Genomic DNA, 22,525 nt, shown 5'->3' with positions numbered 1-22,525 from the left:
CTCTTTAACTCTCTTTTCAAATTCCTTTTCATCTTTCCCTCACAATACTTGTTCGTTATCGGTGTCTCGCCCGTATTTGGCCTTGGACAAAATTTACCACCTAATTAGGGTTGCATTCCCAAACAACCCGACTCGCCGACAATGCCTTGTGATGTGGCAGGGTCCCGGCCCGCCGGGGTTGTCACCCTCTCAGGTGCCCCCTTCTAAGGGACTTGGCCCAAGTCTGCCACTGAGGACACTTCTACAGACTACAATTTAGGTGACGCTGCCACTCGATTTTCACGATGGGCTCTTCCCAGTTCGCTCACCGCTACTAGGGGAATCCTTGTAAGTTTCTTTTCCTCCACTTAATTATATGCTTAAACTCAAAGTTTTTTCTCGCTTGATCCGAGGTCACAAAGTTGAAGCTAAATCCACCCTACCCAATGGGAGGATAAGAGAGAGAAAATCAAGTTTGAGCGATGCCAGACAAAGCCCACATCAGCTAATTATGAATGCCCATCCAAGGGGACAAGATCACCACTCGCCGACAGACGCACGAAAAATCGCTCGAGGTATTTCAGCCAACTGCACCACATTGGGCATGGACGACCAGCTCCGCTACTCCCTAACATATTGCAGGGAGCGCATTTAAATGGGATGTGACGCCCAGACAGACATGCCCTTGACTGAGGCCTCAGGGGAAATTGCGTTCAAAAACTCGATGATTCACGGGATTCTGCAATTCACACTAAGTATCGCATTTCACTACGTTCTTCATCGTAACAAGAGCCGAGATATTCGTTGCCAAGAGTCGTTTCCATGTATTACCAAAAAATCCGCCACAACACTGAATAGGGGCACCCCCCCACATCAAATGTAAGGCTAAGGGCCAAAGAACTTGGAGAGTAGAAGGGGAATTGTTCACATATGCCTCCCGAAACGAGCATGACCAACATTACCACTCATGTGCTACCAAGTGGGGATGAAGAGAAGATGAAAATTGGCCACCCAAAAAATGACCCAGGGCCATTCTTTAGGCAAACCCGAAAAAAAAAAAACAAAAAAAAAAAAAAACTCAATTACCAACACAACTTTCACACGAAAAGCTAACCGAGGAACCAAGACGAGCATGGCCAACATTACCACTCGTGTGCTACCAAGTGGGGATGGAGAGTAGATGAGAATCAACCATCCTAAAAATGATGCAAGGCCATCCTTCAGGCAGAACTGAAAATACATCTTAATTATCAACCAACTTTTCACACGAAAAGCAAGAATCAAACGAGTTTACATGGGCACTGTCACACGACCCGACCCGACTGAACCGAATGAGTTTTCATGGGTGCCCCCACATGACACGACACGACATGACCTAGCCTAACCTGACGTGAACCGACAGAGTTTTCATGGGCACCCACACAAAACCGAAATGAAGGCACAAGGGAGAGCCAGGAAAACAAGCTACATGAACGTGCACAAAGCCCACCCCCAGTCACAACTCAACAATTTTGATACGAGCTCGTGTGCCCAGGTGCGCCCTCACACTCAACGACTTTCCCGAACGAGTTTACACAGACGCCCTCAAACGTCCTGCATGAACGAGTTGACATGGACGCCCTCAAACAACCAGCCTGAACAACTTTAAATGGGCGCCCACACGATCATAACGAAGGGACAAGGGAGAGCTGGGCAAATGAGCTACATGAACATGTACAAAGCTAACCTCAGCTCACAACCTAGCATTTTTTATACAGGCTCATTCACCCGCACGTGCCCTTGCCCAACCTACCTGAATGAGTTTACACGGATGCCCTTGCCCGACCCACCCGAATGACCCGCCTGAACGAGTTGGCACGGAGGCCCTCAAACGACCCACCCAAACAAGTTTACATGGGTTTCCAGATGACCGAAACTAAGGGACAAGGGAGATTCGGGCAAACGAGCTACACGAACGTGCACAAAGACAACTTCGGGTCACAACTTAGCATTTTTGATACGGGCTCGTTTGCCCGGGCATGCCCTTGCCCAACCCACTCAAACAAGTTTACACAGATGCCCTCAGCCAACCAGACTGAACGACCTACCAGAATGAGTTAACACGGACGCCCTCAAACGACCTGCCCGAATGAGTTTACATGGGCATCCACACGACTGTAACAAAGGGGCAAGGGAGAGCTAGGCAAACGAGCTTCACGAATGTGCACAAAGCCAACCTCGGGTAACAACTTAGCATTTTTGATACGGGCTTGTTCACTTGGGCACGCCCTATCCCGACCCGCTCGAACAACCTGCCCGAACGACCTGCCCGAATGAGTTCACATGGATGCCCTCAAATGACCCACCCGAATGAATTTACATGGGTGCCCACATGATCAAAACGAAGGGACAAGGGAGAGCCAGGAGAACGAGCTGCACCTATTTTCACAAATCCACCTCGAGTCACAACTTAGCATTTTTGATACAGGCTTGTTCGCCCAGGCACGCCTTCGCCTGACCCACCCAAACAAGTTTACATGGACACCCTCGTCCATCCCGCCCGAACAAGTTGGCACACACTTCCTCAAATGAACTTCCTGAACGAGTTTACATGGGCGCCCACACGACCCTAATGAAGGGAAAAGGGAGAGCCAAGCAAACGAGCTACATGAACATGCACAAAGGCAACCTTGGGTGACAACTTAGAATTTTTAATATGGGCTTGTTCGCATGGGGGCTCCCTCACTTGACCCACCCGATTGAGTTTACACGGACACCCTCGCCCGATCTGCCCAAACGATTTGACATGGACTCCCTCAGAAAACCCACCCAAATGAATTTACGTGGGCAACCACACGACCGAAAAGAAGGGACAAGGGAGAGTTGAGCAAACGAGTTGCACGAATGTGCACAAAGCCAAACTCGGGCCACAACTTAGAAATTTTGATACAGGCTCGTTCGCCTAGGTATGCCCTCGCCCGACCCACCCTGTCATGTCCCCACGCCTCAAGTAGTCTTTCAACCACTTATGGCGAGCTATGGCACCACTGAACACTTTCTTTTAACCAATACTTATGTTCATGGACTACACCTTAACATTCGATACATAGTTTATTTTTCTTCACCAAGTATTATTATTGTTCCTTTATACTAATGAACACCCATACACATTCATTATCCATAGAAATTATACATGAAGACCACAATTGCACATTATAAAGGGAGGGGCAACTCCCAGAACAATGAGTGTGCCCAATTTCAATATATTATACAACTTTACAATATTTACAAGTATACCTGGGAAACCCCAAGTTTCATACTTAGTCAAATTTACAATAGGCAACACCTTCATGTAGCCAACCAAGTTCACCATTCAAGTGCACAAGTTACCTTGCCCGAGTTGGGTAGGCATGCCCTCACATGGACTGCCAACAAAAACTCCTCAACCGAACTTCATGCCTTCGTTCACCCAGCGGGCGGGCGCCTTCATGCACCCTGTTATAGACAATTTTGGGCACTGCAACCCCAAGCATAGAATGTCCATAAACCAAGGGCTCCTAAGTCCCTAAAGGTGTTGTTCGAACCCCTAAAAGAACAAGGTCAATTGATTACATCATCTCCCAGAAGTTCTCCATGAAAAACTACTCAGAACTGATCAAAACTGGATCATTTCACTTGCTCCATGGCCAGGGTGCGATGCATCTCACCTTGTACACATGGGAAGTGCGTTGCATTTCAAAAATCCCTTCTATGGGGTGCGATGGATGAGAAAATACAAGTGGTAGAGACAGTTTGCGAGGTGGATGATCATGGAATCTTCCAGAAACTTCTCCTATGACACTTGCCTCTCTGAATTCGACCAGGGATGAGTAAGAGATCATCAATCTCCAAGTGGAAGCAAGAACTATCAGAGGAAAGACACTAATTAAATCACAAGCTAACTCATCTCCCTTGTAGACATCTATATATGGATCCCTCATCCCAAAGATACAGAGGCTGGAATTTTGCATCTTGTAAGGAATTTCTGTTAGTTTCTTGAGGCAACATCATAGTGTTGGGTGATCTAAGATTTTCATGAGGCGAAGAAGGGCTTACTTGCTGCGAGGATGATGCTAGGTCAGAACTACTGGTTGTAACTCTCTTGGCTCTTTCTTGATTATCAATAAAGCTATTCAAGTTTTCCTCCATACTCTTGTGTGATTTATGTTTTATGCATTTGTATGGTCAATTTACATCTGATCCTAGATTGTTTATGATAATAGATAGATGTTCTCATATAGTGTTATGCTACTTTGATTCTACAGGTACTCTATGAAGCTGGGTATACAAGAAAGGAAAGTAGCAAAGGACTACCAAAAGAGAGAGGAATCGAGCAAGGAACCAAGCGCAAGACAGAGGTTGGTCTCCTTTATTCTTCTCTTATATATCTTTCATAAAGGAAAATGAAAGTAGTTTTACTTTGTTTGTTTCTAAGGTAGCTACCAGCCTTAGTGGGATTAGCAGTTCTGCATAGACACTTTTCCCTATAACAAAATGGTGACTCCACTGGGGAGCGAATAGATTGATTGTTTATCTACATTTGTTTACTTTATAAACTTACAGACGAAGCCTGAAGTCAAGCCAGCTAGCCTTCGAACTGCATTTGCTATGCAAATGCAAAGTAGATCAACACTGCTTCAGTCAATCTCCGGGTTTTGTTTATGAATTAAACAATTGATTTACAAGCTTTCTAATTGCCCTCGTGGTGGCTCTAGTAACCTCCTTAGATATACCCCTGTGATTGATTTACTGATTACCACTTGCTCGGCCAAAAACCCTGAACTGAACTGCAAACTGTGACCCGGAACCCAATCAAAGTCTCATCCCTGGTCCAGAGCACTGTCTGTTCTGTGAATCTCAAATTCAGTGCACTTCCCGAGTGTAGTAGGTGCGCTGCATTTCAAATTCACTGTGTTACAGGTGCGCTGATCAGACAAGGCCTTGTTCCTAAATTTTGGTTTCTGTGTTCACTCTTTTAAGATCTATTCAAGAGTTTTGCTACCTGTAGTCAGTATACCTCTATTTGAAACCCCTTTCCTTGTTGTTATTCCACCTCCATTGTGCAAAGAACTGTAAATGTTTTTATGTATTTGTTGAGTCATTTTCAGTTCTCCTTTACAAAGAAGTAATGTAATTTTACTATCGTTTCTTGATTTGAAAGTGTCGCAAGTGTCGTTTTCAGTCATAGAAGAGAACTTGATTGTTCTTGATAGTCGATTACCCTATTACTATTGTATTTGATCTAAATTAGTAGTTTTTCTAGTGTCGAAAGAAGTTTTCATTTCCAAATCGCAAAGTGTTGTCATTGTCTTCATTTTTATTTTGAAAAGAAACTTGTTAGTAATTGTCACTTTGAAAAATAATTCAGATTTGCGCATTAGCTTTCTTTTATCATTCACATATTAAGAAGGCTGAAAATAAATACATGAATGTGCATTTGCATTTAGACTGTTTGATTCGTTTGATTTAGGAAGGTGCATATAGTGTGTACTCTTTGCTCTTTGTTGAAAGAATATTGTCTCTCTTTCCTTAGTAGCTAGGATTTTCATTGCACAAATAAGATAAAATGACTTTTTATCATCTTAGATTGCATTTTAGGAATTGTATATCTACATCACGCGGTGAGCCTGAAAGGTAAATTTCTTAAGCAAGATCAGCTATAAAATAAATTTAATGAATCTAACAACACTTTGGAACCTAACGCACAACATCTAGAAGTCTAGGCTAGAGATGTATTCCGGCGTGGTAAAGCCTGGTAACTATTGTTCTCACTGTTGGTTGGGTGATTCCTCCACTTTGAGATGATAAGTGCCAGTACGAACTTGTGCTCCCACGTACCGTCGAGCATATTTTTTGAGACCACAATAGGCTTAATCCTTTATCCATAGGAAGCCGTGTCTACCGCCCTATCGATCGCAATGCACTGAACACAGCATTCGGGAAGATTGACTTCCGTACAGTAAAAAGTATTCTACAGTTTTGCGATTGGTTTGGTAATCCTTCTGCCTAGATTTCCAGGGCAGTCCCTTTCATTCCTTTTCAGACTCCTTAACGGAAAAGGTCCATCTGAGCACTTGTCACTTCATGCTCATTAAAAATCGAAGGCGACTAGAGTCATCATTTGTTTTTTCTCGACTCTTAAAAATTGAAAAAACGAGTTGTGTCAAAGCGTCTAAAATTCATCTAATTCAGAAACATACTTCCCCTTTATTTTTGGTTGATCGAGTAATCTGCAATCATGGAAGAAAGTCAATTAAAACCCCGTCGTTTGTTAGAAAATTATATATTACGGAGCAATGGAACACATAAAATATTTCAGAAATATAAACACAGAAAATGCACAAAACAAGAGAGACACAGATATACGTGGTTCACCCAGTTTGGGCTACGTCCACCCCGAACAGCCAGTCCTTCCTTTCTATTATCTAGCAAATGGAGAGACACAACCTACAACAAATCCGCTGTAATATCCTCTGTTTTCTCTCACAGTCTCACCTCTCTGTTTCTTGCTCACAGAATACACATCTATCTCACAGCCTCAAATACAATACCCTCATACAAAGAGAGGGGTTGCCTTCTAGGGCAAAAAACCCTAAACTAAACATAAGTTCTACCGTCAGATCATCCGCCTAATGAACGGCCCAGATTGACTAGAAATTACTATACTTTTACAAGGCAATTTTACAGCTTTTTTTAGCTTCGGGGGCGCTGCCTGTTGAGCCTCAACCTTGCACTCATTTACCTATCCTCCCAACAGCTTTTCCCTATTCACTTCTCTCTTCTGACATCATTTCCTCCATCAACTTGTTCAATTCATTGCATTATATGTCTTTTTAACATGATTTGTTGACTGTGCTAATGATTGACTGTTGGTTTAGAATTTTGGTACATGTACAACAATTCCGCAGCTATTCTGCAATTCCGCAGCTGTTCAGCAATTCCGCAGCTGTTCAGAGATTCTGCAACCTTTTTGTTTTTTGCTATACTCCACGTGTCTTCTCAAGAAACGGGCCACATGGGCACGTTGGTATGGATGTATACATGGTTCGTATGCTATTAGTTGGGCCAAATCGGTCACATATGCCCCCGGTCAACGCAGGTGCACCCACGGTCAAACAGCAAAGTTCCAGACGGTGGCACGGCTTTGCGTGAGCAAATGAGACACGGAACCACAGCTGGCACTTCCTCCATGCCACGAAGACAGCAAGGGATAGGATCTAACCATAGATTTACTCCCCATGATGACCGTTTCCTCCAAACGTGCACGGAGTTGCCTGCGTGTTGCTGCATAGTTAATTAGTCAAGACTGTAGTTGCTTAGTTTACGCAGAGGACAGTTTGTCCCTGTGCCTATAAATAAAGCGTTTGCCAACACTTAGAGATTAGCTTTTTAATATTGTAATTGCTGTAATTACTTTGGTTATCAAACTCTGTTTTAAAAGACTGTTTCTACAACACTTTTTCACTGTATTTTGACATGCTGATTTAATATAAGAAGACTGTTCCTGTTCATCTCTACGTAGCTGATCTTTAGCTGGTTGAGTGGATGGAGGGCCCCCATCTGCCACAACCTATGTACAGTAACATTTAACTTTATTTTCCTGCCTTTCTTTGTTTTCATTTTCACATGTACAATAATGTATAGTTTGATTTCTGCAGCTTTTCATTTCTTTGAGCATGTATAATAATGTACAGTTTGATTTCATGCCTTTACATTTCCAGCACTTTTAAGAACTGATCAGTTTGTTTATGCAGGTGTGTTAGGAGCCTGGGATAGTGTGTTTTTATTTCTTTTTATCACTGATGGTATTTGAAGTTGTCTTGTCTTAGCTGCTGATTCTTACCTTGCTTACTTAGTTTCATTGCTAGTTTATTTTATCAAGTTTTTGACAAGTTGCTTACTAACCTTTTGATGGTCTTCTCATCATAATTGACTAACCTTTATTGGACCAAAATATCATTGAGTGGCAGCTTGGTTTGATTAGCTTTTGGACTCATATTACTGATTCCTTCTTAACTATTTTTCACATGAACAATTTCAGCTGGAGGCAGAATGTTAAGGAAGAATGAAGTGTTATGATTTGTCATTTAAGTTTTGCAGTTAAAGTAGTGTTTTTCACTTTCCATTGAGTTAACATAGATGCTATTTTTGTTCTTACCAGCAACATAGATAGTGGACTAGTGCCATTAGTCACTTTGTTTAATGCTTTGCTTTCATTTGAAGTTTCAATTCCATTGCAAGTCACTTTTCAAGCTTTCTCTTTAAAAAGTTCAAGAAGCATTCCCAACAGCTTTTCCTTATTCACTTCTCTCTTCTGACATATGCACACACACACACTCATTTGTTTATAAATCCATCACTCCATCTTAAGAAGTTAAATCAACCACAAACATCATCCAAAAACGACAAAAAGAACTAGGAAAGGTTGCTTAAGTATATACTGTACACTTCACTTCATCAGCTTACGAGCCCCGGGTTGACAATTAATGATAGCAATTTAGAAAACACTAAATTGACCAAACATTTTGGCGCCGTTGCCGGGGAAGTGAAATTAGGTAGCCAATTCTAAAAAAAATTAAGAAAATTTCAAGAAAGGGAAATTGATAACCTCTCAAAGTATGCTCTCCTCTTGCACCTAGAGTGATCTGGAGGATCAGAAAAGAGAAAGTTATTGGTTTAATAGTTTCTTAAGTATGCTCTCTTCTTACACCTAGAGTGACCTGGAAGATCAGAAAAAGAATTATTAGCCTGACTTGAAGAAAAAAAAAAAAATGACATGCATAGAGCTAGAGATTCTAGGGGAAGGTTTTTAGTTAGAGCCAAGAGTTCGATTTTTACAAGTCCATCTACTTCAAGGGATAGACAAGAGACACCTCCCTTATCTCCAACTGACACTCCTAGCCCTAGGGTTCCCGGAATTCAAGAAGCAGGAGTCAACTCTCCCATACCTTCCATTGAGTCTGAATTAGAAAGAGATCCTTTCCTTCTTTCTCCAGAAAGGCAAATTATAATTGAAGAAGTAGAAACACCTGAAGAAGAAGGAGGGAATCCTTCTCATACACCCTTAGTAGAAGAACCACAAGACTCTGAAGTCTCTTGGGAAACTACCATGGCAGAGGAAGGAGCACCTGGATTTGGTAGAGGTAGAGGTAGAGGAGGAGGAGGAAACAATGGAGGAGGTAGAGGTAATAGTGGAGGTAATAGGGATGGGGATAACTCATTCGGGTTCCCTATAGTCGACGAGGATTCCCGAGCCACCATGAAGAACATCTCACCATCTGTCCTCCCGAACTTTCATGGATCAAGGAATGAGGACCCTGAAACATTTTTATTTGAGTTTGAAGTCGTATGTAGAACTTATGACTATTTGGATGACACTCAAAAACTCAAATTGTTCCCTTCCACATTGAAAGGACAAGCTTTGAAATGGTTCATGGGGTTAGTCACTCAATCCATTAGGTCTTGGAATGATATGAAACAGACATTTTTGGATAGGTACCTGGACTATTGTATGCCCACCAATCACAAGGATGAGGTATTTAAAATGGTACAAAGAGAAGATGAGAACTTGGAGGAATTGATTGAAAGATTTCAATATAATTTGAAAAGAGCAAAAATGAGTAACTTGGATGAAGAGACCTTGAAAGCCCTATTACTAAAAGCCGTTAGAGATGAATGGATAGATCTTTTGAATATGATGGGGAAGGGAGATATATCTCAGCTTCCACTTTCTGACATAGCAGAATTATGTGTCCATCTCTCAAGGGGTAAATCAAAAACTCAAAAAGGGCCTAGAGATCCTTCTCTCCTCAGGGCAAATAAATCTGCAACTGGATCAGTAAGTAGGGCTGAGATCGGCAATATGCTTGATGAATTCAAAACTGACATCTTAGGGAGTCTTAGTGAACAATTAGACACCCTTAAGATCCACAATAAACAGAAAGCAGAAGCCGAGGCCTTGGCCATCTTTTGCCCGAAATGTAGGAAGAAACATGCTTTAAGGGAATGTCCCTTGGAAGCACAAGTTGTGGAAACATGTGTAATTTGCTCAGAAAACCATGAGACCAAGGATTGTCCTTCAATCCCTGGGCTCAAAGCAGTCTTTCAAGAAGATCCAAATACACTCGAATCTCTCTGTTTTGTTGCAAGGAGACCTTGGCAGGGCAACAAAATCAAGGGTTTAACAACTCTATGAATTTTCAACCCCAACCAAATTGGAATCCTTGGCAACAACCTTGGCCTCAACCTCAAAATCCTTTTCAATCATGGATGCAAAGCATGCAAAATCCTTATGGGAGATTTGCTCAATTCTATCAATATCCTCCATCTTTTCAGAACCAGCAAGCTCCACAACTTCCAAATCAAAGTCAACAACTATCATTGCCATTCCCTCAACAACAAAAACCTTCTCCACAAAATCAAAATTCTCAACTCTTGCTCCAATCCCAACAAAATTCAAATCAACTTCCTTCTCAGCGATTGCCAAACCCCAATAATAGGAACCCTCAAAATGCTTACATGATGGAAGGTCAACCATTCCCTACCTATATGATTGTTCCTCTCAATGAAGTACAACTCAAATCAGGTAGAATCCTAGATCAACCTTCTATAAATGTTCAACAGCCAAGCATTTCTGAGGAAGAATCTCTTAAAGCTAATAAGGGTTCTGAAGCATCCCTTCAAAACCCAAATACTCAAAAAGAAAAAGAAAAAGAAATGACCCCCACAACTCCCATAGTTGAGCAACCTACATCTTCATCCACACCTCCTTTTCCTGAAAGGTTACAAATCGACAAAGGAGTGGAAAAGCAAATTTGGTTGCCTGACTATAATTTTCTAGATGAATTGAAGAATGTCTGTATCAAGATTCCCTTGTTACAAGCCATTAAAGAGATTCCCATTCTAGCAAAAACAATAAAGGAGTTGAGCCTTAAAAGACCAGGAAGGAAACCAAGAGATACCAGAAGGATCCACCTGGTAGGAAAAATTGCAGATATTATGATGGGAAAGATGACCATGCAGAAATATGTAGATCCCAGTAGTCCAATTGTCAAAACACATATCAATGGGGTAAAAATACCAAATACTTTGATTGATTTAGGGGCTGCTATCAACATTATGAGTAGATAGACCATGGACCAGTTAAAACTTCCTAACCTTCTCTTTACACCTACTTTACTGCAACTTGCAGATAGATCAATCATTAAACCTGATGGTATATTGGAAGGCATTCCAGTCTCCCTAGACTCTTGGGAATATCCAGTTGATTTTATGATTTTAACTCCCAAGAACAATCTAGGAGGACATCCTCTTATTTTAGGAAGACCTTGGCTAGCCATAGCTGATGCTTTCATAAGTCGTAGGTCTGGGGATATGTATATTTCTGATGGCAATTCAACAAAGAAGTTCAATTTGTATCCTCCAGCGAAAGCAATTACAGAAATAGGAGATAATGAGTGGGTTGATGATGAAGATACTATACAACCTGTCTTTACCATTTCTTAGATTAGTGAAGAGAGTCAAATTCTGAATACATTAGAAAATTTTGAACCATCTTCAGAATATGACTCTACACAATTTCAGTTAGATTCTGACATAGAGTTTCTATCATCTAGACAAATGTCTCTTTTCTCTATGGAAGAATTTGGTAGTTCTGCCATTGAGATCTTTCCAGGAAAAACATTAAACATTAACAAAAACTTGGAAAAATCCCAACAGGAAGAGCTAACCAAAGTCTTGCAAAGACATTCTACTGCTTTTGCATGGGAGTATACCGACATGAAAGGTATTGACCCTAAGACTTGCATTCATCACATCTACATTGAGGAAAACAGTAGACCAATCAGACAACTTCAAAGAAGGATGAATCCAATCTTAGGGAGATAGTGAAAGAAGAGCTCCAGAAGTTACTCAATGTAAACTTCATTTACCCTATTTCAGATAGCCAATGGGTTTCTCCCTTGGTTATAGTACCTAAAAAGAATGGTAAATGGAGGGTTTGCATTGATTACAGAGAATTGAACAAAGCAACCTTGAAGGATCACTTTCCTTTGCCCTTTATTGATCAAGTATTAGATACTTTAGCAGGCAAAAAGTATTTCTCATTTTTGGATGGTTTTAGTGGTTACAATCAAATTCAGGTAGCACCTGAAGATCAGGACAAAACCACATTTACTTGTCCTTGGGGAACTTTTGCTTACCGAGTACTTCCTTTTGGATTATGCAATGCACCCGCTACATTTCAAAGGGCTGTACTAGGAATCTTTTCAGATCTAATTCATGATTGTGTAGAGGTCTACATGGATGATTTCACAGTTTATGGTAACACATTTGAAGAAGCATTAGAAAATTTGGAAAAAGTCCTAATTAGATGTAAAGAAACAAATCTTTCATTAAGTCATGAAAAGTGTTTTATGATGTTTACTGAAGGGATTGTTTTAGGACATCATATTTCAGGAGATGGAATTAAAGTTGATAGATCCAAAGTGGAAGTCATCTCCAAGTTACCTGTTCCAAATTGCCAGAAAGATGTTAGAAGTTTTCTTGGGTTTACTGGGTATTATAGAAGATTTATTGAAAACTTCACCAAGATAGCATCTCCTCTTTTCAAATTACTTACCAAAGACTGTGAATTCAAATGGGATCCTGAATGTCAGTCTGCATTTGAAACTTTAAAGACTAGAATATCTGAAGCACCCATTTTGAGAGGGCCAAATTGGAAACTCCCTTTCCACATTTCTACTGATGCTTCAGATACAGCTCTAGGAGCTGTCTTGGGACAAAAGGATTTGGTCCCTTATGCCATTTATTACACCAGTAAAAATTTGACTCCTACTGAGTTAAATTACACTGTGACTGAAAAAGAATTCTTAGCCGTTGTTCATGCAATCAACAAGTTTAGACATTATATAACCGGCTATGAAACTTTTGTCCATACTGATCACTCTGCAATTAGATATCTCATGAACAAACCTGTTACTAATGGCAGAGTTACAAGATGGGTTTTACTTTTACAAGAATTCAACATTACTGTGTTAGATAGACCAGGGAAACAAAACACAGTAGCTGATTTCTTGTCTAGAATCCAAAACACTAACGAAGATTCTCCTGTAGAGGATAAGTTTCCAGATGAATACTTGTTTGCAGTAACTACCAAGACTCCTTGGTATGTAGATATTGCTAATTATCTAGTTACAGGGAAGCTACCTCTACACTTATTTCCTAATGAGAAAAGGAAAATCATTCAGGAGAGTTCACATTATTCTTGGATTTCTAATGAATTGTTCAAAACAGGGCCAGATTGTATGATCAGAAGATGTGTTCGGGAAGATGAAATGCCTGACATCCTTAAGGCATGTCATGATGAACCGTACGGCAGACACTTTGCTGACAAGAGGACGGCCTATAAAATCCTTTCTTTAGGATATTATTGGCCTTCTCTCTTTAAAGATGCAAAGCAATATGTTAGAAGGTGTGACAGCTGCCAAAGAGTTGGGAGACCAACTCCTTCAAATGAAATGCCACTACAGCCACAGGTATGCATCGAACCCTTTGAGAAATGGGCTCTAGATTTCGTTGGACCTATTAATCCACCATCTAAGCAAAAGAAGTATATATTGGTTTGCACTGATTATGTTACTAAGTGGGTAGAAGCCAAGGCATTGCCTTCTGCCACTGAAAATTCAGTTGTTCAATTTCTTTTTGAGGATATTTTTACTCGTTTTGGTGTCCCAAGAGAAATTGTGACAGATCAGGGAAGTCAATTTACATCTAAATTGATGGAGAAGCTGATGGAGGAATACAAAATCAAGCACAAAACATCTACTCCATACCATCCGCAAGAAAATGGTCAAGTGGAATCTACAAATAAAGTTATTGAAGGCATTATCACCAAGACTGTTCATCTTCACAGAAGAGATTGGGCAGAAAGGCTTCCTGAAGCCTTATGGGCCTATAGAACTACATGGAGGAACACAACAGGACATTCTCCCTATGAACTTGTTTATGGGAAAGAAGTCCTGCTCCCCATTGAGTTCCAAATCAAGACCTTCAAGATGGCAATTCAATTGGGGATGAGCCTATCAGAAGCCCAAAAGCACAGAATGGACCAGCTAAATGAGCTAGATGAAATAAGACAAGATGCAATTCTAAGGACCGATCTAGTTCAGCACCAAAGAACTAAGTGGCATGATCGACACATCAAAGAAAGAAAGTTTCAGAAGGGAGATTGGGCACTATTGTTTGATTCCAAGTTTAAGGACTTCAAAGGAAAATTTCAAACTCATTGGCTTGGGCCATATGAGATTGATGAAGTCTTTAACAATGGAGCAGTTCGAGTGAAGACCATTGATGAGCTTCAGACTCCTCTCATTGTGAATGGCCACCGATTGAAAGTCTATCATAAGCCACTCTCAAGGGAGGAATTTGTTAAAATATTCCAAGAAGATTCTGCAATGAGGCTAGTGGAGAAGAATTCTTCTCCTCCATCAGCCTAACCTTTGTTTCTTTCAGTTGAAAAAAAAAAGAAAAAAAAAGAAAAAAAAAGAAAAAAAAAAAAAAAAAAAAAAATCTCTTGTATAAGCCTGAAAACCAATCTTGGATTGGCGGTCTTATGCAGAAAATATGAAGTGAAAATCAGGGTCACCTGACACTTTATATTTTCCAAAAAAAATCTCTCTCTTTCTCTGTCCATCTCATCCATCTCATCATTTTCATTCCACTTCATTTTCTTCCAGTCCATTCATTCCATCTCATTTTCACCAAATAAAGTCCCTCTTAGAACTATTCCATTCAGTCAAGTTGTTTTAATCCTCTTTGTGCAGGCAGAAAAGTGTTGCTGCAATTTCTGCAGCTAGGAGCCAATTCTGCAGCTGATATCAAGATTCCGCAGCTAATACACTCTGTTCCTGCAACAAAAACAAACTCTGTTTCAAAAAGAAAAAATCTGCAGTCAAAAGCACCAGCATCATTAAAGAGCAAGGACACATAGCATATACAAAGACAGCAATCAATCAAAGGTTAGCATCATAATTAGCAAAGGGATCAAAATGCAAATACACGAAGGTATGTTCTAAATTTCTAACTAACAGTTATATCATTTATGTATGGTCTTCGGATTATGGTATGAGGCACTTAATGTAATGATTGACAAGATCCCCGTCCACTCCTCATCCATTATTCTGCGTAATCCACCTCACCACCTTCCTAACGGTTCCCTAATTGCTGTTGATTCGAACTTAATACGGCCTGCTCTCTCATTAATTCTTCGTACTAGAGTGACGTGTACTGTTGTACCACGGCTCTCCAATTGATCATTCCCCAGCCAGGTGTACACAACCACCCGACGTCCATGGGATTCGGTCGTTTCATCCTTTACTCATAACACCCTTCTACGCATGCATAACTCCATTTCTATTGCTGTTCACTCCCTTATTCCACCGTTTTTTCACTCTCGGTTCATTCACTACTATGTTTCACCGTAAACATACTCTGTTCTATTTTCTTCACCTCTCCACTCAAAACCCTGACCACCAGTCTTGTAATTGCATCACGGCCATTCTGTTGTAGCCGTAATACCCACTGTTGAACATTGTTTTCCCGTATAGCTCTCTCCTCCAGTATTCAAACAGCGCTGTCAGAGCAGCAAGAGAGCTGGTAACCGAAATGGGCAAGTTATTAAGAGCAGAGTCGGAAGGTTCTAAGTTTCTAGACGGTTACCCACAAACGAAGAATGCCCTGCAGAAGGCCAAGTGGTTAAAATTTATTCAGAAGTTCAAAGGATATCACAAAGAAGTTACCAAGGCCTTTGCTCGGTCGTTTGATGGAGATAAGGTGGAGATTGGAGACCTACAATTCACTGTCACAGAGAGTAGCTTGGCTCAAGCAACTGCTTTGCCTCGTACTGGGGAACGTTGGTTCAAAAATCGAACTGTTGAAGGCCAAGAGTGGAAGAACATGTTGAAAAATCCAGGTATGGATACCACTATCTTCACCAAAGGAATACCTGTAAGTGTCATTAAAAAGGAATGGACTGCCTTACTTTTGCTAGTTCAAATTTTTTTTACATGTGAACGCAGATTTGGTATAATGTATGTTTATCATGCAAAGATAATGATGCATTTTATGGGTGAACATACCATCAATCTCCCTTATTTCTTGCTAGCTAGTCTAAGAAAAATGAGTGCCACTGTTCAGAAACACGTGGGAAACATCGAGCCCCACTTATATCACCATGGACTCATTAAAATCTTGATTGAGGAGCAGTTAAAAATTAAAAAGGATACATGGGAGAATTTCCTTGTTAGAAACCATTTTCAAGAGGTAGCTGAAGCCTCTAGTAGCTCTCCTAGGGTACCAAAAAGAAGTAGAAGAAAAGGGAAAGAAATAGTTACCCAAGAAATTGCTGCTGCCCAAGACACTGCTGTAGAAGTTGAAGAAACTGCCCAAGAAATTGTTGCAGAAACTCTTCAAGAAATTGCCCAAGAAACTGTTCAAGAAACTATTCAAAAGGAAAAGAAAAAGGGAAGCAGAACAAAAAGACAAAAGAGGGATAAAAGGAAAGCCATTTTGCAAGAGTCATACCCTTCACCTGAGCCCTCAAGTGAAGAAGATACCCAAACATTAGCTCATAGGCTTGCTCAGCTCCATGAAACTGCCATCTTCAAAAAGAAACAAAAGCAAAAATAGCAAAAGACAAAGAGTACTAGCCTGCAAGTAAGAAGAATCAGTAGACTTATAGAGAAGAAGAGTGTGACTAAAGAGAAATGAACATGTGGACTGAAAGATTATGACAAAGTTTTGGTTGCATGAGGACATGCAACACCCTCACAGTGGGGGTATGTTGAGCCTCAACCTTGCACTCATTTACCTATCCTCCCAACAGCTTTTCCCTATTCACTTCTCTCTTCTGACATCATTTCCTCCATCAACTTGTTCAATTCATTGCATTATATGTCTTTTTAACATGATTTGTTGACTGTGCTAATGATTGACTGTTGGTTTAGAATTTTGGTACATGTACAACAATTCCGCAGCTGTTCTGCAATTCCGCAGCTGTTCAGAGATTCCGCAGCCTTTTTGTTGTTTGCTATACTCCACGGGTCTTCTCAAGGAAAGGGCCACATGGGCACGTTGGTATGGATGTATACATGGTTTGTATGCTATTAGTTGGGCCAAATCGATCACATATGCCTCCGGTCAACGCAGGTGCACCCACGGTCAAACAACAAAGTTCCAGACGGTGGCACGGCTCTGCGTGAGCAAATGAGACACGGAACCACAGCTAGCACTTCCTCCACGCCACGAAGACAGCAAGGGACATGATCTAACCATAGATTTACTCCCCATGATGACCGTTTCCTCCAAACGTGCACGGAGTTGCTTGCGTGTTGCTGCATAGTTAATTAGTCAAGACTGTAGTTGCTTAGTTTACGCAGAGGACAGTTTGTCCCTGTGCCTATAAATAAAGCGTTTGCCAACGCTTAGAGATTAGCTTTTTAATATTGTAATTGCTGTAATTACTTTGGTTATCAAGCTCTATTTTAAAAGACTGTTTCTACAACACTTTCTCACTGTATTTTGACATGCTGATTTAATATAAGAAGACTGTTCCTGTTCATCTCTACGTAGCTGATCTTTAGCTGGTTGAGTGGATGGAGGGCCCCCATCTGCCACAACCTATGTACAGTAACATTTAACTTTATTTTCCTGCCTTTCTTTGTTTTCATTTTCACATGTACAATAATGTATAGTTTGATTTCTGCAATTTTTCATTTCTTTGAACATGTATAATAATGTACAGTTTGATTTCATGCCTTTACATTTCCAACACTTTTCAGAACTGATCAGTTTGTTTATGCAGGTGTGTTAGGAGCCCGGGATAGTGTGTTTTTATTTCTTTTTATCACTGATGGTATTTGAAGTTGTCTTGTCTTAGCTGCTGATTCTTACCTTGCTTACTTAGTTTCATTGCTAGTTTATTTTATCAAGTTTTTGACAAGTTGCTTACTAACCTTTTGATGGTCTTCTCATCATAATTGACTAACCTTTATTGGACCAAAATATCATTGAGTGGCAGCTTGGTTTGATTAGCTTTTGGACTCATATTATTGATTCCTTCTTAACTATTTTTCACATGAACAATTTCAGCTGGAGGCAGAATGTTAAGGAAGAATGAAGTGTTATGATTTGTCATTTAAGTTTTGCAGTTAAAGTAGTGTTTTTCACTTTCCATTGAGTTAACATAGATGCTATTTTTGTTCTTATCAGCAGCATAGATAGTGGACTAGTGCCATTAGTCACTTTGTTTAATGCTTTGCTTTCATTTGAAGTTTCAATTCCATTGCAAGTCACTTTTCAAGCTTTCTCTTTAAAAAGTTCAAGAAGCATTCCCAACAGCTTTTCCCTATTCACTTCTCTCTTCTGACATATGCACACACACGCACTCATTTGTTTATAAATCCATCAATCCATCTTAAGAAGTTAAATCAACCACAAACATCATCCAAAAACGACAAAAAGAACTAGGAAAGGTTGCTTAAGTATATACTGTACACTTCACTTCATCAGCTTACGAGCCCCGGGTTGACAATTAATGATAGCAATTTAGACAACACTAAATTGACCAAACATTGCCCCCGAAACCCCCCGCCAGGGGGGGGCTCCCAAAGGTCGCAGCCGCCCCCCCTAGACCCCCCCTGCAGCGGACATTTTACGGGCGGCGTTGCCACCCCCATTTTGAACTGGGGTCCTATGTGGCAATACCTTTGAATATAGAAGATAATCAGGCTCCACAATCAACATCATTCATGGAGGCTTATGAGTGAACCGTCTTTATCTCTGGAATCGAAACTATTACGGACAAAGCGAACTCGTTTAACTGGTTCAAAATCTCCTGGTAAAGTTAGAACAAGTGTTCCAACAACATCAGAGACTCCGGTTACTCCAAACATTTCTGGTATCCCTGCCTTTACAGAAGAAGTTCAGCAGCCACCGAGGGACAGTAGCTCTGATCCTAGTTTTAAGGTAAACACTTGTGTTACTGAACCAGTTTCTTCTACAACTGATTCAGAGAGTGTTATTCACCAAACGTCGGTCGCTGCAGATTCCATACCTTCTTCGGCACCAGAAATATTTTACGGACCTGACGGTCTACCTCTTCCACCTAGTCTGATTGCTATAGAAGAGATTGTGGAGAATCCTCCATCTAGTACTCCATCGCAATTTAGAGTCAGGATCACTCTGTATCCTTCTTCATAAGAAATTAGTCTACCGCCATCGGAAGCTCCTATAGAATCGCTAGGTAATCTTTTGGATAGACTAGAAATGTCTGAACAATCGTTGACATCTAGGACTATGTCGTCTGACACAACGATGGTAGAACTTTCTGCTTCCACTCCAACAATGTTCGCCAGTATACCATCTATCCCAGCTAGCTCTCAATTGCTAGAAGGAGCCCACTCAGGGGCTATTTCGACAGTATGGTCCGTTCCTATTTGTTCATCTGGAATAGTATCCAGGAACTCTTATGTTGAGTCTCAAAAAGTTGATCCTTCGGCATGTCAATTTGGGCAGTCCAGTCCTCAAGGGCAAACCATTCCTTTAAGTACCGGATTACCGCCGTATGGGGGGCAGTATACCCTTTCATTGTCACCTCCGGGAGGACAGCCATACGGGAGTTCACAACAAAATTCAGGTTATGCTGGAATTACGTCTAGCGGTTGGGTACCGATACTGCCTCAACAACCAAGAGTTGTATATTCAATGCAACAATGTTTACCTATGTCAAATATACCAACTACACCAGCTATTGTGATGGTGTCGCAAGTACATGCACTGCCTGTTGTATGCCAACCTCAGGTTTCTTAGGTTGTAATGCAAGAGCCTCTTGACCCTACGACTCAACCACAATCGCTGATTGGTGGAATGACACAGGCCCAAACGGGTAAAATTACCCCTCATCTTGGTCAAACAGTTAGTATGGGGCAACAACACATGGCTTCGCAACCATGGCTGGTGCAATACCAACAATGGCAATTCCAACAAGTATACCAAGGATTTGAGCAACAAATCTTTGCAAATAGTGGGCATCCATATATTCAAAACGGTCAAAATCAACCATTCTACAATGGTTATGCCCACCAACCTTACCAAAGTTACCAACATCAAATGCATTATGCTGGTATGCAAAGACCCACTGCTTAGGTGATTCCATCTTATCCTGGGTATGCTTCGCCTAACTTGAATCAACAATTACCCTTCGTGGCAACTTTAGAGTTACTGGATTTAAATCGGTTAACAAACGATCCAATCGCTTATCCCCCTTGGTGGCCAGTGATTCCGCATAAACTTCCATCAGATATTCCTAAATTTAATGGAAATACGGGTGAAGATCCGTCGAATCATGTGATGACCTTTCATCTATGGTGTTCATCAAACACCCTAAACAATGATTCGATTAGGCTTCGCCTTTCTCAGAGGACGTTAATTGGTCCGACAGCAAAATGGTATATCAAATTGCCCAGAGCTTCGTTTGACAACTTTAGTACCCTAGCCACAACCTTTTTAACCCATTTTCAGTTACCAATAAGGTACGAAACGGGAACAGAACTTATTACCAATTTCAAACAAACAACAACCACTCACATATCTGATCATATACATGAGTGGCGACATCGTCGTAGAATTGTAAAAACATATGTGCTTGATCAGCTTTTAGCTGAATGGTTTATTAAGTCATTATTGCCTTCCATCACGGAAGACAATAGCAAAAGGGGGAGTCGTAACCGAAGAGCAAGTTATCGCTCGTGCACAATATTTAGACTTGATTTACACTCAGTTTGGCACACTCTACGATAAAATATCTGATGCTCCTAGACCGGAATTCTCGGTCCCTCCTCCTCCTAAATCAAACAATGACTCTCATGCCGGTGATGGTGTGATTGGCGCAATAGACACGAGATCGACAAAGGCTACATCTAAAAAGGCCCGTAATATTTCCAGTAAAAATGCAAAAGAAGAACTTCTTGCCTCGGAAGTAAATTCCATCTCGATAGATAAAGGCAAAGAAACCAAGCAACCAGGAGGCAAGAAGAAAAACAAAGGGAAGAAGAAGAAACAGGAGGAATCATCACCTGAAAAATCTTCTGCAAACCCTCCTGGAAATAGGAAACCAAAAAATCCATGCTTTATATGCGATGAGGATCATTGGACATCAGATTGTCCACACAGAGCTGAGCTTAAAAAATTCTTCAAGAATACAAAGACCTCAGCAGTATTAACTAATTCGTTTCCGAATCCAGAAACAAATGTGGTTGACAATGGAAATGCTTCCTCGTCTCAAGTGTTGATGTTGTTGATTTCCAAATAGAAAAATTATGCTTTGATATCGACAAGGAACAAAGGTTATGAGAATCCATAGTTGTCGAACAACAAGGATAAAGATCAACCAAGTAGTTCGACAACAACTTCAACAGAAGTTGCGTCTCCCATCATTCCTGAGCTAAAAATAAAACCGCCAAAGGGATTAGTACATAAGTCGACATTTAATCCTTGTGCCAGAGAAGCACATCATTATAATATAGTGGAAGATCTGGTCCAATCGCCATCCGCTATGTCGACACTTGAAGTACTGCAAAATTTCCCATCCCAAAAGCAAGCTTTATTATCAGCTATTGGTTGGATAGACCCAAAGGATTCTAATCTTGTGTCCTTTAATCATAAAGGATACGATCCTCAGTTACCAGCTCAACTAGATTTCCTCATTCAAGTGAAAGCCCTCAACAAAAATATTCATCGAGCAATTATTGATGAGGGGGCATCTACATGTATAATGTCGATGAGTTGCTGGAAAGCTTTAGGATCACCAACCTTGTCGTGATCTTCGACAACATTAAAAGCATTCGACAGATGAACGTATACCTCGTATGGTATTCTAAGTAACTTGCAAGTGGAACTAGGAGGAAAAATAGTAGAAATAGATGTCGAAGTAATCGACGGAAACCTCGATTACAACATCCTACTGGGAAGGCCCTGGATATATGCCATGGCCACAGTTGTGTCGACCTACTTCAGGAAGATTGCATTTCCCTTCCAAGGAGGAATTACAATCGTCGACCAACAAACATTTCTCCCCAACAGTTCACAAGTTATGGGAAGCATTCCAATGATCCATGGAAGCCATCATTCGCTTCAAAATATTGGAGTAGGCCTCCTAAAAGACCCTGCCTTAATGGGTACTTTTGCCCTACCACCTCCGAGTAATTTGGCGGAAGTGGCCACAGTGGAAACCTGCAATATGAAATCTTCTATATCTAATGGATTTAGAAGATTCCTAAACATTTTGTCAGCATGGACCATCACCATTTTAGAAATATTGTAGCAATCAATTTTCTTGGCTTGGGGGGCAAAACCAAATCAATGCTCATCGAGTGTTTGGATAGATAGGTCTAAGGAATATGGCACCTCTTCAGATCCTTGGTCGCATGTACATTCTAGAGATGAAGGAATCATTCAATCAATGATGATAGGA

At 40.8% G+C, this 22,525-nt stretch overlaps 2 non-coding genes across 2 annotated transcripts in view; both read right to left on the bottom strand.

Annotated features, from left to right (window-relative positions):
• LOC149152328 (25S ribosomal RNA) overlaps nucleotides 1–396 on the bottom strand; it is a 3,357-nt gene extending 2,961 nt beyond the window's left edge. Inside the window, exon 1 of the ribosomal RNA XR_016263923.1 lies at nucleotides 1–396. This exon is cut by the window's left edge and continues 2,961 nt beyond it. This is a non-coding gene — a ribosomal RNA (25S ribosomal RNA).
• Nucleotides 397–642: 246 nt separating this feature from the next.
• Nucleotides 643–795, bottom strand: LOC149152327 (5.8S ribosomal RNA). Its single transcript, XR_016263904.1, has one exon. It is a non-coding gene; the product is annotated as a 5.8S ribosomal RNA (ribosomal RNA).
• Between the last annotated feature and the right edge of the window lie 21,730 nt (nucleotides 796–22,525).

Source organism: Pinus tabuliformis, chromosome 9 (genome assembly GCF_031772625.1).
Source record: "Pinus tabuliformis cultivar Carrire ecotype Pingquan chromosome 9, CPIR1, whole genome shotgun sequence".
NCBI lineage: Eukaryota > Viridiplantae > Streptophyta > Pinopsida > Pinales > Pinaceae > Pinus > Pinus tabuliformis.
The sequence above is the reverse complement of the archived record's forward strand: the minus strand, read 5'-3'. Positions and strand labels throughout refer to the sequence as shown.